Source organism: Anolis carolinensis, chromosome 2 (assembly GCF_035594765.1).
Source record: "Anolis carolinensis isolate JA03-04 chromosome 2, rAnoCar3.1.pri, whole genome shotgun sequence".
NCBI classification, from domain to species: Eukaryota; Metazoa; Chordata; class Lepidosauria; order Squamata; family Dactyloidae; genus Anolis; species Anolis carolinensis.
In genome coordinates, this window is record NC_085842.1 from 152,403,741 (window position 1) to 152,421,032 (window position 17,292).

At 39.9% G+C, this 17,292-nt stretch overlaps 1 protein-coding gene across 6 annotated transcripts in view; it reads right to left on the minus strand.

The window, feature by feature from the left end:
- Positions 1-9,564: 9,564 nt before the first annotated feature.
- sstr2 (somatostatin receptor 2) overlaps positions 9,565-17,292 on the minus strand; it is a 58,025-nt gene continuing 50,297 nt past the window's right edge. For 3 of the 6 annotated variants that reach the window (XM_062970856.1, XM_062970854.1, XM_062970855.1), the window contains exon 3: positions 9,565-12,719. The gene's annotated coding sequence lies outside the window, so the exon portion shown is untranslated. The remainder of the gene's footprint in view (positions 12,720-17,292) is intronic. The other 3 variants (XR_010002988.1, XM_003217036.3, XR_010002987.1) reach the window with 2 other exon arrangements.

The window sequence follows — 17,292 nt, forward strand, 5'->3', positions numbered from 1 at the left end:
ATTGGACCAGAGAGACTTCTCTGCCATCATCCTATTTCCTAAGTAGTGAACCAGAAACTTATACTGTAAGCCACACAGGAAGCCCAGAAATGGGGCTTGAAAATCCTCCTCACCCTGAACTATGGATTTCACATATAGACAAGTAGGCCTTATATGCCCCCTTGGCAATTCATTTGTTGTTGTATTGCACCTTCATGTTATTTCCAGTTTATGACAATGCTAAGGCGAAAATCTCATGGGGTTTCTTGGCAAGGTTTGTTTAGAGGTGGGTTGCCTTTTGCCTTCCTCAGAGGCTGAGAACATAAGACTTGTTTAAAGTCCTCACAGGGTTTTGATGGTCTCCAGAGTCATAGTCCTACTCTCAAATCACTACACTAGGCTGGTTCTCTTCAGGAACTGGTACACAATGGTTTATAGTCTCCAGGTGAGTTTTTATTTAGCTGTCATGGCTTACAGCAATTTTACTTCATCATACATTTGCTTTGAGTCCATTATACAAGCATTAGTTTCTGACTTGGAGAACAATAATTTCCCTGAAGTTGATGTACATGTGATACAAATGCTGTTTTTTTTCCTGTAAACCTTGTATTCCTCAGTTCAGCCATGAGGTGGAGATATGATCACAACACTGCCGGTGTGATCTTAATTTTTTAAAGAAACATTTATTTTCTTCCAACCTCTCCATCCACAATTGGGTAGATAATTTAATAGCTTTGTGTTCTGCAAAGCAGTTTGTTTTATTCAAACGATATGGTTGAATGGTTGGATGTGTCACTGTTAAAATCTGAATAGAAATGAATATTTATGGAAGGTTGACATTTTAAGGGCAATGCTGAGGGAAGGGGGGATTAAAAACATGCTTATGAAACAGTTTGTCTACTTTACACTGATTGGATCTCACTGGTATAAGGAACCATAAAATGCAATATATGACATGCTGAGATCAAAACCTAGACAGGGTTGCAAATGTGAAGGCATCCCCTTTTCTTTGGAGAATTTTGACATTTCTGAGTATGAACAAAAGGTCAGTGTTCCCTAGTCTCCTGGGGAAAGCTCCCCACAGGTTTATATTGTTAAGGCTACCACTTTGCAACTGATCTCCAGCTGTTAGATTATTAACAATCATGTTGTGAGAGCCAAAAGCATCTCTCGGTCTGCTTTCATAGTTTTGAAAAGGGCAAACATCCATTATCCTTAATGAAGCTTGCTGCCTCTCTTCCTCCACAAATGATTATTTATATTAATAGATTGAAAGCCATCCAGCTTTTGCAAATACAAATGATTGTAACTAGTCTATATCAGTATAATTCTCACAGCCTTTCCTGCATGATGGAGGTTTAAAATGAATTGATCCAAGGAACAAAGTGCTTGGCTCTGTCAGCTCTCATTCACATCTATGAAGTTTCCTGGAAGAAATATCTTATACGGAAGCTTTTGTGTAACATGATTTCCTTGTTAGCAGAAGGAAAAATGCAACCTCTTATGAGAGAGAAATCACACCATCTGCAAAAAAAACCTCACAAACACAGATAAGGAATTGCTGCACTTCCATACCAACACCAGCCATAAGATGAATACCCAGGACAGGGATAAAATAGACAATCTCACCTACAGAAAAATGGAGAAATACATGGCTCTTCATGCCAAAAAACAAAAATTCGACAAATGCCAAAAGCAACAGCTGAAACCAGAACTGGATACATCACGGACTATCATCAAATTGACAGACAGACAACTCTCTGAAGACCAAGTATGCATACTAGCAAAAGGAGGCAATTTTGATATTACTACCACCAGGATCCCAATAGAAAACATCTTTGCCAATGTCAAATTAGCGATTTACCGTCTCCCCGAGGAAGAAGCGGAAGAAGTAAGTGGGGAAACGGCAAGTATCCTGAGAAAGGCAAAACTTTCCCCCAGCAACATAATGAGGAAAGAAAGACAAGCCATCAAAAACAGATCCAGAAATCATTGTTCTCCCAGCAGACAAGGGGAATGCCATAATAATAATGGAAACTGAACAATATAAAGAAAAGATCAGACAACTGGATCCCACAATATACAAAAAACTAAAACAAGACCCAACCAACAAAATCACACTCTGATCAAGAACTCCTCCACTAACCACGACATACGCCAACAACTGTGCAAATCGGAAGCCCTCCCACCTAGGCTGTATGGACTGTCAAAATTCCATAAGGACTCTACCCACGCTTGGACCCATCATGAATGCCACTTATACAACTTGGCAAAATTTCTGGCTGCACAGTTAGAAACACATATTGGGCTCAATACGCACTACATAAATGATGCAGCCCACTTCATTAAAAAAAAATCTGTAGCCTCAAGCTCAGCAGCAACGACATACTGATCAGCTTTGATGTGGTGTCTCTATTTACCAAGGTCTCAGTAGCAGACACCCTCACACTAATCAACCAGAATTTCCCAGAAGACATCACAGCCCTGTTTTACCATTGCCTCACCTCAAGCTACTTTCAGTGGGACAATGAATTCTATGAACAGAAAAATGGAGTGGCCATGGGGAGCCCTCTCAGCCTAGTAGTAGCAAATTTCTACATGGAACACTTTGAAAAACAAATCCTGGAAACAGCACCAAAAAGCCCATTTGGAGCCGTGGAGAAGAATTAAACTTTAAGTTCCTGGACCACCTCAACAACATCCACCCAAACATCCAGTTCACCATGGAAAAAGAAAACGAAGGAAAACTGCCATTTCATGATGTCATCCACAAACCAAATCAACAATTGGGCCACATAGTTTACAGAAAACCTACACACACAGGTAGATACCTTCATAAAAACTCCAATTATCACCTAGGTCAAAAAAGAAGCACAATCAAAGCCCTGACAGACCATGCACAAAAAATCTGTGAAGCCCATCTATTCCAAGGTGAACTAAACCACCTAAACTGGGCTCTACAGGCCAATGGATTCTCCACCACAGACATCAGAAGAGCTGCAAGGCCAAGAACAAGCCACGAGAGTAAAGACAAAGATCCATCCAGAGGAAAAGTGTTCTTACCATTCATCAAGGGAACCACTGACCTCATAGGGAAACTGATGAAGAAACACAACCTACAAACTATTTACAGATCCACCAAGAAAATCCACGAAATGCTATGTTCAGCAAAGCACAAGAGGGATCCTCTCACCTCTGCAAGAGTCTACCATATACCATGCAGCTGTGGACAAGTTTACATAGGGACCACCAAACGCAGCATTGCCCGAACACAAACCAAGGAACATGAAAGGCACTGCAGACTCACTCAACCAGAGAAGTCAGCCATAGCAGAGTACTTGATGAACCAACCTGGACACAGCATATTATTTGAGAACACATAAATGCTGGACTACTCTAACAATCACCATGTCAGACTACACATGAACATGAACAAAATCTGGCTACCAGTATTAAATGAACTCTAAAATCAGGACAGTAAATAAACACTCTGAAAAAAGAGGAATTTCAGACATGAAACAATCAGGGCCAGCTAGCACCTCCCAACAAACGATTCCCCCAGGCAGGAATCAGCCAGGCCTTGAATCTGCAAGGACATTAAATGCTAGTGAAGGTGATTAATTGCAACATTCACACTTTCCTCCAGCAAACAGGAGTTCTTTCTCCCACCCTGGACCTTCCACAGATATATAAACCTAGTAGCCTAGTAGTTTCCAATATACCTCACAATTTCAGAGGATGCCTGCCATAGATGTGGGTGAAAAGTCAGGAGATAATGCTTCTGGAACATGGCCATACAGCCTGGAAAACTTACAGCAACCCAGTGATTTCGGCCATGAAAGCCTTCGACAACACATAGAAGGAAAAATACTTTGAGTTTGCTCTAGTTTGGCTTGTGCTAGGCCTTTAAAGTGTGGTGTTTGAGATTTACTTTCCAAACCAGTCACTGTAAATGGTTCCAGTAATTTTTCTAGCATTAATCCAGTGTGAAAGTCTCAGGATATCAAGGCAAACAGTCACATTGGCAACTCATTCTAAGCCCATTCATTTATTTGAAAGCAGATTTCTTCTGTACTTACTTACTTAGGCGATCCCTCATAGTTCGAGGATGATGGTCTTCCAGTACAAGAGATTTCTTCTGTACAAGAGAATTGGTCAGAAATGAAGTTTTTCCTTCTTAGAACATGCAGTTTTCTTCTATTTTCCTCTTTGGTGCTGCCATCAGTTGTCACTCTTCCTTTTTAGAGGAATTCAGGATTGTTTAGCTTTGAATTCATTTATTTGATTTTTTTTTTTTAAATGACAGCCCATGGTCTCTGCAGAACTCTTCTCCAGCAACACATTTCAAATGAGTTGACTCTCACCTGTCCTTTCTTTTGCTATGTACTTTTCACAAACATATATGGAGACTGAAAATACTTTGGCATGATTAATTCTTACTTTGATAGACATTAACGTGCACTCATTGGGACTTGCTTCCTCATAAGGGGATACATTCGGCAAAATGTTGCCCGTGGGACACAAATGCCCTACTTACCTCAAGAGGCTGCATTCTCTTTTTGTGAGGCTTCTGGAAATATGGCTCTTTTCTAAAACACTGTGCATGGTCCATTTACTTCTTGTTTTAATGTGAAAATGGGGTGTGCTATCTTTAAAGCTATTCCTGCTGCAACCAACAATTGGGCAGGAGCATGAGGCATATGGGATGCATCTTGCCTGCTCCTGATATATAGGAGCTTTGTAGTGTCATCCTATGTGTGAGAATAAACTTCATTAACATTTGACTATCTTCTGAGGCCCCTTCTACGGCCCCTTCTATACTTCCATATCATCCAGATTATAAAGTCAGATAATCCACATAATCTGCTTTGAACTGGATTACATGATTCTACAGGGCCATATAATCCAGTTCAAAACAGATAATCTTTATATGACAATGTAGAAGAGGCCTGAGAAACAATGCACCCATCAGATACTACTATTGGTTTTTTGGGTCTTGTGCTTAGCAAGTGTCACGGTTTCTCTGTCAGCCTTGCTGCCTTTTTCTTTCTCCAAGAACAGAATTGTTCCAAGATGTCATGGGGGCCAGGATGGGGGGGGGCACTTCAAAAGTGGCAATGCCGTCTGGTGGTTGCCTTTTCTTCACCGTTCCCCAAAAGTATGCTGCATCCAAAACAATGAAGAAAGAGCAGCCATAGTTGGGCTACTATAATGCAGCCTTTCAAAGGTGTTTTAAAAACTGAAGGAAGCCCAACTGCCAAAGGCATTATACACATACACAGAGTGTGAATTTCAAATACACATTACATCATACTTAGAAAGCTAAAATTATATTCCTGCTTACTTGTGGGAAAAGGGAATCAGATGGGAAAAGGGAATCAGCCTTCCAATAGTCAAGAATATTACGGTATTTCAGCCATTGTAATTTGACATCCTGCTCTAAGCTACATTCAAATGCTTGGGATGAGCACAATTTAAACCATTGTGTTTCAGTAGTTCCTATATTCATGGCTACTGAGAAAAGACTTTATGATCTGTACTTTCTTAATTTCGCATGAGCCAATTTCTTTTATGGCATTATAAAACCTCTCTACCTTTATTTTCTGCTACAAATCTTTGTAGCATTCCACCCGTGGAACAAAAGCTAACATAACGTAATGTTCTTTTCCAGATTTTCAGTGGATGCCTTTCATGTACAAATGTATAAATTATGTTTTTATATTGCTTGTTCCAGGGAATTCTTATTGATAGATTAGCACCATAGTGGTCTATCCGCTAAACATATGCCTTTGGATAGAAAAAAGATTCCAATCTATGTTAGAAAAGATAAGTGTGGTGGTCTCCCAATTCCAAGTGTGGTGGTCTCCCAATTCCAGGAATTTCTGGATGTGACGGATTATCTAGGTCTATTTCAATCTGGTTTCAAGCCTGGCTATGGAATAGGGACAGCTTTGGTTGCCTTGGTGGATGACCTACGCAGAGAGCTAGATGGGGAGTGTCTCCCTGTTGGTTCTCTGGATCTCTCAGCAGCTTTCGATACCATCAACCAAAGTATCCTTCTGGGTCATCTTGCTGGGATGGGACTGGGAGGCAGTGTCTTACAATGGCTCCAATTTTTCCTGGAGGGTCGTACCCAGAAGGTGCTGTGGGAGGACTCCTGTTTGAACCCTTGGACTTTGACCTGTGGGGTTCCTCAGGGTTCCATTTTGTCCCCCATGCTGTTCAACATATACATGAAACTCCTGGGAGAGGTCATCTGGAGTTTTGGAGTACAGTGGCACCTGTATGCAGATGACACCCAAATCTACTACTCCTTTCCACCTAAAGCCAAGGAAGCTGTCCTAACCCTAAACCAGTGTCTGACATCAGTAATGGATTGGATGAGGGCAAACAAATTGAAATGTAATCCAGAGAAGACAGAAGTGTTCCTGGTCAGTCAGATGGCAGATCAGGGAATAGGAATCCAGTTTGTGCTGGATGCGGTCACACTTCCCCTGAAGACACAGGTCCGTAGTTACATCTCATCAGGATTACTGTAATGCGCTCTACATGGGGCTGCCTCAGAAGAGTGCTCAGAAACTTAAGCTGGTCCAAAGAGTTACAGCCAGGTTGTTCACTGTGACTGGCTACAAGGAACGGACAACTGGCTCCACTGGCTACCAGTCTGTTTCTGCACACTATTCAAAGTGCTGGTTATGACCTTTAAGCCCTATACAGTTCAGGTCCAAGCTATTTGGCTGATCGCATCTCTTTGTACGAACCTGCCCAGGCCCTGAGGTGTTCAGGAGAGGCCTTTCTCTCAGTCCCACCTCCATCTCAAGCCCAGTTGGTGGGAACGGGAGAGCGGGCCTTCTGTCATTGGTTGTCCCTCAACTCCAGAACTCTCTTCTTCTCGGGGAAGCCAGAACGGCCTCCTCCTCACTGTCCTTCCAACCTTTTTATTCAGGCAGGCTTTTAAGAATAATGGCATTTTAAGACCATTAAGGGCTACTGTGATTTTGTGATGTGATTTTATATCTTTATGGTTTTAACCTGGATAGTTTTAGTATTAATGTTGTTAATACAGTTTTAATATTTGTATATTTTTAGTTTATTGAAATGCTTTTAGTTGTGAGCTGCTTTGAGTCTCTGTATGGAGAGAAAAAGCGTGATAATAATAACAACAACAACAACAACAACAACAACAACTGCAAGACAAAGAGGCACTCTATTTTTCTGTAAAGAGTTTGATCTTAGCAGATTTCCCTGCAAGATATCCAACCTGTTCTTTAAACTGTTCCAAAGATTTTTGAAAAAAGCAATTTGGAGAGCTCATGGAGGAGTTTTAAATACAAATAGTGGGTTCATAATTTTGAAAAAAAAATAGTGTTAACACAAACTTGTGAGAAAAGTATCAGAGAAATAATTTCATATTTAAAATATCAGGCAAATGCATAGATGGTATTTGGAATAGTAACTTAGAATTAGATTTGGTTAGTCTTTTCCCCCCCACTCAACAGTTGGGATATAATGCTATATTCCACCAAATATAAGGTGCAATGGAATGTAAGGTGCACATCATTTTTGAAGCTCCAATTTTAGAGGGAAAAAACAATTTTCTTAGAATATTTTTTATAATCTCCTCTGCATGCACAATATGTTTTTTTAAAATGCGGCTTTGTAGTGCAATCTGTCCTGTGGGGTGAGGAAGGAGTCTGAAGAAACTAGGAAGTCATCTTGTCAGCATGAGTCTTTTTTTAACTTAGGACCCCATCATCCTCCATTTCTGCACAAAGACAGAATCCCACAGATCCCATCAAATAATGCACAACCCGTTCCATGAACTGCCTGTGGGATTCCATCTCTGTGGCATGTAGAAATGGTTGGATTTGAAAGATAGGTAGGAATCAACTCCACTCCTTTCTTCATGTAGAAACTCTTAAAAATGGAATTTTTCCTTGGAATGAGAACTTATGGATTTGTCCATTTACATTCAGTTTTGTGATGTTTCAGTTTGGGTGTTCGTGGAGGTGGTGTGTTAATAGTTTAAAGACAGTGTGGGTACCATTGAAAGAAGTGTTTTAAAAGTGTGCTGGTCTACTTGAGAGGAGGAGTTCAAAGAGGATAGGGCAGATCTCATTGAAATGTTTTAAAAGTGTGCTGGTATCTTTGAAATGGGAGGAGACAACACCCATTCGTGTGATAGGAAATGAAGCAGATGGTTGCGCTAGAAACAAGAGGAAGTAATCCTGCATGGTGGGGATGAGAAAATTATCTGTCCTGTTTAAAGATGAAACACCATGGAATACCAGACCAAGAAGATGATTCCACCTACATTCTCCCCATGGGGGATGAGGTCCTAAATCATTGGGTCCTTTGGGGAGGCCTCAGTTGTCTGGCTGAGTTTGCGGATATAGTGGTCGGGGACTGGCAGAGAACATCTAGGCCTCCAGATGTTTTTGAGCTTCCTTTGCCTTCATATTATTTTACCATTGGCTATCATAGCCTCATAGCTATGCTTGTTAAGTCAGATGAGATTTGACGTCCCATCACAGCTGGAGCCATTCCACATTCCCCATCCGTGTGTTAACATCTCAACATTTGTGCCCAAGCCTTTTCATCTTAAAAGCTTGTACAACTAATCAGTTTGACAGTTACAAACAGTCACATCTGTTTTACTGTCAAGTTATTCCTCTTCCAATCAGCTAGAGAATTACCTTTTTGTACTTTTTCCATGATACCCTATGGCTTGCAAAATGGAGGCTCCATTTTTTCAGTGACTAGATTTTGGAGAAAAGCCACTAAGTTGGGAGATTTCTCCTTCCAGCCCACAGATCATGAATCTGTGAGTAGTTCCAGGTTGGGGATGGTTAGGCCCAGTCTCTTAAAAATCTTTTCCTAATCACTCTTGCTTACATAGTGGTATGAAAGCATTACTCTGCCATGAAACTGAGAAGATGATGAAGATTTTTGTTGCATAATTAAAAGATAAACACATATATCATTATGTGGTTCTTGATTGCAATTAATGTGGTTGCAGAGAGGCCCAGAGTAAGACAATTGAATGCTCTTTCCCCAACAAGACCCCAGGAAAAACATGGCTGAGGAATCATAGAGGGAGCTATGGCTTTTCAAAGAAGATTGACAAGTGTCTTGTAGTAGGAATTTGCAAAATGTAATAGGAAAGGCTGTTGCCTAGGAAAAGCATGAATCATAACTCAATTACCAGTTAATCTGTACTATATCACTGTCTTTTCTGTTACAGCAATGTGAGCATAGTTTGCAGTATTCCAGTTCAATATTTTTCCCCATACCAATTGCTCCAAAATGATTAAACCATACTAGTGGGAAGGGATGTAGGTATATTTATAAACCCTACGTGAACTTCTGTTAATGTCACTATTACTGTTATTTTGATTTATTCATTTATATATTATTTTGTCCCAACAGTGAGCCTCAAAGTGGCTTATAAACATTAACATACGTACACACACTACATGTAATATCTATTGACTCACATTGTTTCCAGTATATTGTTATGTGTAACTTCTGAGAGTATAATACATACGTGTTTGTTAATAAAAGCTTACTCATAATGGAGGAAAATGACTCTTATTTACACTACTTTATTGTGAGAAAAGAATGTTTGTCAGATGGATGTACCATAATTTATTCACAAATCTTTTTTCCAAACAGTTCTGCACTTCCATTGTCTACAGATAGGTTCACAACAAGGAGTCTTCTGTTGCAAAAAGAGATATTTCACAGCTAAGATATCTTGTAAAAGTATATATTCAAAAAAATGAAAAGCAAGCATGTACATGTACAGAAAAGTCATTTGCTAACACTGGTGTCACAGTTTAGGGGTTATAACATATAATACAGCAAGCACAAATACAGTAGTTATGAAGAACATAAATATTTTTACTTCTCATGTGGGCTGTTTGGAAGCTGCTTCAGCAGTTAGTAGTCCAGAGTTCAAAATGCAACAGAGGCTGGTTTCTTAATCCTCCATATTCCATCACGTCAAGTCTAATCCAAAATGTTTTGCTGCCTGAGATGAAGCAGAAAAATGTGCTTCTGCCTCAATCAGTTCAAGATGAATAGTAACCAAAAGCGAGCCTAGTTATTTTGGCACATGAGGCAGAAAATCCCACAAGCGCATCTCTCAATAGTCAATAGTACAAATACAATAATAACAAATTGCTTAAAGAACAATTTGCTGCCTCCTTGTGAAACCCAAGCAGCTGCCTCGCCCTTCCTAAGGATAAGGCAGATCCAGCATCCTATTGATTTCAGTGGTGAAAGTGCACTTTTAGACATCAGGAATTCAGTCCTTGTCTCAGTTTGGGGATGCCTAAGGCAAAGGACAGGAGAAGATAAAGTAAGATCATAGTTAATTTTCCTCGAGTCAATCACCATTGCTATCAGTGTGTATTTCCCCCTTCTGTTTAAACAGTACAGTCAATGAGTTTACATTTCAAAAAAGCAGGAATAGTATGAACGCTATCTAGAAGCAGGCCAGATAAAGAAGAAATTTGCAAGGGAGGACATAGAACTGAAAAACATACAGATTCTGGTGGATGCTTAAATTTTTAGGCATGGACTCTGTTATCCATTTGTTCTTTTCTTGTTTCTTATTTGCTCAACTTGCATGCCAGAGAATCAGCTCCATTTCACTGTTAGCCTGTCACATATACATTAAGTGAAAGAGTTATTTTCATCCTCTGACCATTAGTCTTCTTCACAGATCTTTTAAAAAGTTTTGAACTATGCTGGCACAATTTCTTGAGAAGTGACATCATGAGTTTCCATTACACCATTAGTTATGCATATATGGATCATACACATTAAAATATTATATCATTCTATTCTGTTAAATTGGTATACCAACTGCCACAGGCTGAAAATGAAATGTGTATCTGTAATAATCTGTATGCCAGATTGTGTGCAGTCTACTCAACAACATACTATCAATTACACAACCAAACAAGGAAACAGAAAATTATAACAATGTGAGACATCATTGAAATCAGGAAGAAAGCCTACGGACCAGAATACCAGTGTAAACTTGCATGTCGATATGTATTAATAAGCATTGTTGAAGTCCTGCTTATCACGATAGTGGTCAATAATGAACCTATATGCTATTTTATCGCTTGGAAATTACAGTGAACTTTTTAAACAAACGTCTTGATCCATGCACGGGTCCTGATGAATGTATTAAATAATAAATCCCCATGAAAGTTTTGGATAATTGGCAAAAATTAGTTTTCACTTCATTGAAGCTCAACAGTATATCATTTACACACAGATGCCAAAGTCTTGTTAACCTCAACTACAGTAGAATCAAGTGTGATGTGGAATTTCAATACAGAGGTTATCCAGTTGATTCAGTGGGTCTATTCTAGTCACAACCATTAATAAAATTTAAACCAGTGTGGGAAGGACTGTTACCTTATCAGTATGCTGAAAACTACGATGATGAAAATACAGATTGAATATCCCTTATCCAGAAATCTGAAATACTTCAAAACCCAGAATCAGCGGAGATAAGGACACCTTTGTTTTCTGATGATTCAATATTCACAAACTGTTTCATGCACAAAATTATTTAAAATAGTCCACAAAATTACCATCTGGTTATGTGCATAAGGTGTGCATGAAATATAAAGGCATTTTGTGTTTAGACATGGGTCCCATCATCAAGTTTAAGTCTATTCCTAGGCTCTTCATGCATCTGAGGAACAGACTTAATCTACGAAAGCTGATGCAAACCAACTTCATTCTCTCAATTAGTCTCTAAGGTGCTGCAAGATTCCTTTGCAGACAAAGTATTCCAGACGAATGAAGCAATGTCTGATTCATATCTCATTATGCAAGTACAGTATAAAGCCAGTGTTTACAAGGGATACAGTCCAAGACACACACACACACACACACACACACACACACACACACACACACTTGTGGATACCTGAAACTATGGATAATAGCAAACCCTAGATTTTGACTATACTTGTGCCATAGAATCACATTGGGAGAACTAGAGGGGCCCACAAACAGTTCTGCTGGGAGTGAGGGAGTTTTTTATAGGGTCATTCGTAGATAAAGCGATGAATATCAACTCAATGGGTAAAAGTATCACACTGGATATGCAAAAAGTTATTTCAAAATCTAGGGAAAAACACAAAATCAAAACCCCTTCTGGTTCTAACCATTTGAGACATGGGTTATTCAGCCTGTATTGCAGTTATTAAGGAAGAAAGTCTAGGTTGGTACTGTTTCTTCATTTATCTCCCTTTTGAGGACATTGCAGCATAGCAGCAGCTGCTACTGGTGAAGATTGTTGTGACTGTCATCCCCATCATTGCAAAAGAAGAAGAAGAATTGGGGTGGGATGTTGGAGAAGAGTAAGAATACCGAAAAATCCCAACTTATTCTGGCCATTGTAGCACTAATCAATGCACTCTCCTAATACTAGGCAAATTATTATTAGGACATTTATACAACATCAAATTATAGTTCCATACAAATTTTTCCTGTCTAAAGTAGGGGGAAATTAAAAAGAGGGCGGCAATAGGAGGAAAATGCTGAATATTCATGTGACTAATTCATACAAATAACAATGATTGTAACGATTTCTGTTGTAAGTGGCTTACATTATAGCAGGGATGGAGAACCTCTGGGCATGGGCCAGATGCCTCCTTCAGAGTTTCCCATCCAGCTTGTTCTGCTGCTATTTCTCATTAGCTGTTTGCCTTTAGAGATAAAACAGAAGAAGAGTGGGAATATTTTACATGGAAGTGAGCTCCCATCTGCAGCCCAAGAATCTGTTCAGAGTTTGCTAAGAGTGGAGAGACCATGATGGAGAAAACCAAAGTCACGTTGGTTCCCTGCCTATAGTCTGTTCGCCATCTACTTATTAAACCCAGTTTGGCATCATTTGCCAAAGATGTATGTAGAAGATGGAAGTTACAAGGGAAAAAACACTCAGGATCCTTTTTATTCACTGTGCAAAGTAATGAAATATCCAGAACAGGGCATTTCCCACCATAAACCTTGCCTAAGGCATTATCTTCCTGCCTGCATTCAGATCTGCCTATCTGTACCAACTTTTAGGACAAGAATAGATATTTGTGGCCCTCAAGATGTTGTTGGACTCTAGGTTTCATTAGTTCCAGGTAGCATAGCTGGTGCTGAAAAATACAGAGAGTTCAGGTTAAGCAACGTCTCAAGGACTACACACTTTCTGATCCTTCTTTAGGAAAGTGTCTTCCAAAAGTTTTTATTGGAGTGGTTTAAGGGGTTGAATGCATCTCTTGGAGACCATTTTTATACTTTAATTGCCATTACAATAGCAGTGTTATTAAAATATTATCTTCAGTTATGCTAAGATATCTAACTATAACATAAACACACACAACACACAATTCCTCACCCCCCCTCCCCACTTTCCATTGAAGGTAGAAATTTGAACACCATATAGTTAGTCTGAACCAATATAATTTTGAATATAGTGATAGATCTGTCTCTGTTTCTCTATCCAGATCTTCTGTTTCAGAATCAAGGCATATTTTGGGATAACAAACTTTTTAAAAGTGGTTAATGTTAATTATGAAGCAGCAGTATAGTTTTCAAAGTCTTTGTTGTTGCTGCCTTCAAACAATTTTCAATTCATAATGACCCTATCATGGGATCTTTTGGGAAAGATTTGCTCAGAGGTGGGAGGTTGCCCTTTGCCTTCCTCTGAGACTGAAAGAATGTGACTTGGCCAAGGTCAACTAATGGGTTTCCATCACCAAGTGGGGAACTTAACCCTGGTCTCCAGAGAAATAATCCAACTCATGTCGCTATACCACTCTGGCTCACTTTTCAGGGGCCAAATTAGAACAGTCATCAACATTCACTTGCAACCACATTGTTGAATCTTTCCTTCAAGAAAATAATATAGAAAGGAGTAGGGTGGGGAACCTGCATACAAGTGAGACGGGCAGTGCTTTGGTTTGCCACAATATACAGTAAATGGATGAAGCCGTCTTATTGATCAATTGGAGCCCCCGGTGGTGCAGTGGGTTAAACCCTTGTACCGGCAGAACTGCTAACTTGAAGATTGGGTTGCTGACCTGAATGTTGCCAGTTCGAATCCAACCCGAGGACAGCATGGATGAACTCTTCCTATCAGCTCCAGCTCCATGCAGAGACATGACAGAAGCCTCCCACAAGGATGGTAAAAACATCAAAGCGTCCGGGCATCCCCTGGGTAACGTCCTTACAGACGGCCAATTCTCTCACACCAGTAGCGATTTGCAGTTTCTTAAGTCGCTCCTGAGACACAAAAAATTTTCAATTCATTTTCTGTTCTCAGGCTCACTTTTGAGGCGAGGGTGTTGTAAATTGAGTTGACATGCTCATTGCCTTGCTGAATGACAGATGTCCATCTGTCGGGGGTGCTTTGAATGCGATTTCCTGCTTCTTAGCGGGGGGTTGGACTGGATGGCCCATGAGGTCTCTTCCAACTCTACTATTCTATGATTCTATGATTCTATGACTTTCAGTGTCTGTGTGTAGTAAATTAGATGTAAATTACTGAATAAAGAGGATGATGAAGAAGAAGAACTGGGAAACATAATGGTTCAATATGAAACAAAATACCTGGGGGTTAGGAAGCTCAGGATTTCCACCATACATAGTGCAAGAAGCTGGCAACAGTGTTCTCATTTTTAAGTATAAGAACTGCCATGCTAAATCTACCCATAGCCCCATTCAATACACAACAGAAGAAATGAGTATGAGTGTGAAAAAAATCTCAGAGATCATATATTACATTGTCTGAAACAATCAAGCTGTCCTATTGACCTGCTTGTGGACAGAATGTTGTACTTGGACTGAAATAACCTGGCACTCTTGCCCCTTGAATTCATTCCACAAATTCAGATCAAACACTTGGAACATTTGGCAATGGCCCACATGTCCCCAGGGAGCCACACATTAATGTTGCCTTTGTCAGAGCTCAGCTGCTATTCTCTGTTATTTCTGCAGTCTGTAGATATATTTTGGAGTCTTAGAAAGCAGCGGTTAGCCAAGAACTGGAAAGTAATCATAACTGTTCTCTATTGAGGTGGAAAGCTCCCTGATGCCTTCCAGATGTTTGAGACTACAGCTCCCATCAGGTTAGGGATTGTGGGATATGTGACGCAAAACACCTGGAGGGCAGTGAGTTTCTATCGCATAGACATAGCTTTCTTACTTTCTGTACGTTCTCCATCAAGTTTATGCCACACATGTTGGGTAACAAAACGAAAGTGTGCCTAGAGTGATACAGAAATGACACCATATCTGCCAGAAGGACTAACAGTCTATACTATACTATGACCATCAGGCTGGCTGGAAGGTAGAAGTCAGCAGCTAAAAATGAATAAAAATGGGATACCCCTAGCAGTAGAAGATGGTGGGGCAAGTGCTACTATGAAGCATGGACTACCAAGAAGCAGGGTCAGAAAATCACTGCAGCAGAAAGAACCGATTTACTGGGCAGAAAGGTACCTCTTCCTTGTCCAGTTACCCTGGAGCAACTCATGAGGAGTCAGAACTGGATTACAAGAGCTGGTCTGTCTTTCCCCCTACTGCTGAAGCAAATTATGTGCATGTTTTGTTGGATAATGACATGGTGTTGCCATGGATACACTATTCCATTGCTTCTGATCAGGTCATATAGTTGCACACACATCTCTTATATAAGAAATTTAGTAGGTAATGGAAAAGCAAGGTACTTCTCTCATTTATGAAGATGCCAAACCTTCCCGATCTGCGGCATGTACCCCACCAGCCAGGGCTCCCTTCAGATTATTTTCAAAGCATTTCAAAGCATAACTAATCTCTTTCTATACTCCAATCAGTTCCTCACAAAATTGCTGATCCTGTCCCGGGTAAAAGAAAACAAGGCTACCATCTCTAAGTAAGACAACGCCAATAAAGCCAAAAAAAGAACAAGCCATCGGTGGTCATTGGTCAGCAAGGAGAACAATTCGATCAGAAATGAGAGGCCAAGAGAAGGGAGACGTTAACCAGATAGTTCAACCCTTTTTACATTTCTGCATGGTAACTGGAAAAAAGTGAAAAAAGCACATTTGGTGTGTCCAGGTTGGTTAAAAAGATGAGGAAGTCCCAGAATTTGTTCCAATTCTTTCTTCTTTTATTTTTGGAAATCCATACAAATGTTGTTTGTTCAAGAATGTTTTCTCTCAGCTCCCAGTATGATCAGAGACTTTTAATGCCAGCTCTCCAGTGGGTTTATTTTCACCCAGAATAAAATTGGGAAGAATGAGAATGGGGACTTTTCAATCAGCCTGGATGCACCCACTGTATTTAGAGGGTTTGGCTACCCCTTATCAATTGACAATGATCCTGCATTGTGAGGGGTAGATTCAGAAAGTTCAATCTCAAGTTTAAGTGTGCCCTGCAAAAGAAACAGATGGCAAATCATGTTAAAGCACTCTGTCCCTGAGACCCTGGGGAACAGGGGTGGAAATCATGCCCTCACCCACCCATCATGTTTGAATGCAACACCCAACATCACTCATCCTTGGCTATTTTTGCACGGCATTACAATCTTTGAACAACTCCCATTTTGTACTCCCATTTCTGCTTTGAAGTATAGATCGTAATGGGCTTTTTGTTGTTGTTAACTGCTGTCAGGTTGACTTACAGTGAGTCCATGAACATGAGACTCTAACAAGTCATCTGATCATCAACAGTCCTGCTCAAAACTTTGAGATTCGGGACTAGACATGGACTCTAACCTGGTATAAGGCAGCTTCCTGTTTTCTGTTCCTCAGACTAACTGCACTGGAGAAACAAAAGGTCCCCCATTCTCCTGTCCTGCTATAATTCATACTTTGGAATAAAATAAGCCTGAAATCCTATAGGGAATTACGAAGTAGAAATTGCCACATATGGAACTACATTGTGTAAATTTTATGCCAAATGGCGACACTATGCAATTACAATCTGCAACTGAATCTATAACTGAATATGCATGCACATGTCAGGCACATCAATGTACAATGTACATGCCCATCTGCATTTGCAGAATCACTACATGTGCCATTTCAAAAATCTTGAACCAAACATATATATATATATATATGTGTGTGTGTGTGTGTGTGAAAATGTAATGTGTGTTTTCCCCATGGAGTAAACAACAAAACCACTGAACCAAATAACGCCACATTTGGCCACAAAAGACATAGTTATCCAATCTATGTCTTTCAATAAAAAACCTAAAAAAATAAAGTCCAAATAACAGAACACCCCCAATTGCTTACCACACAT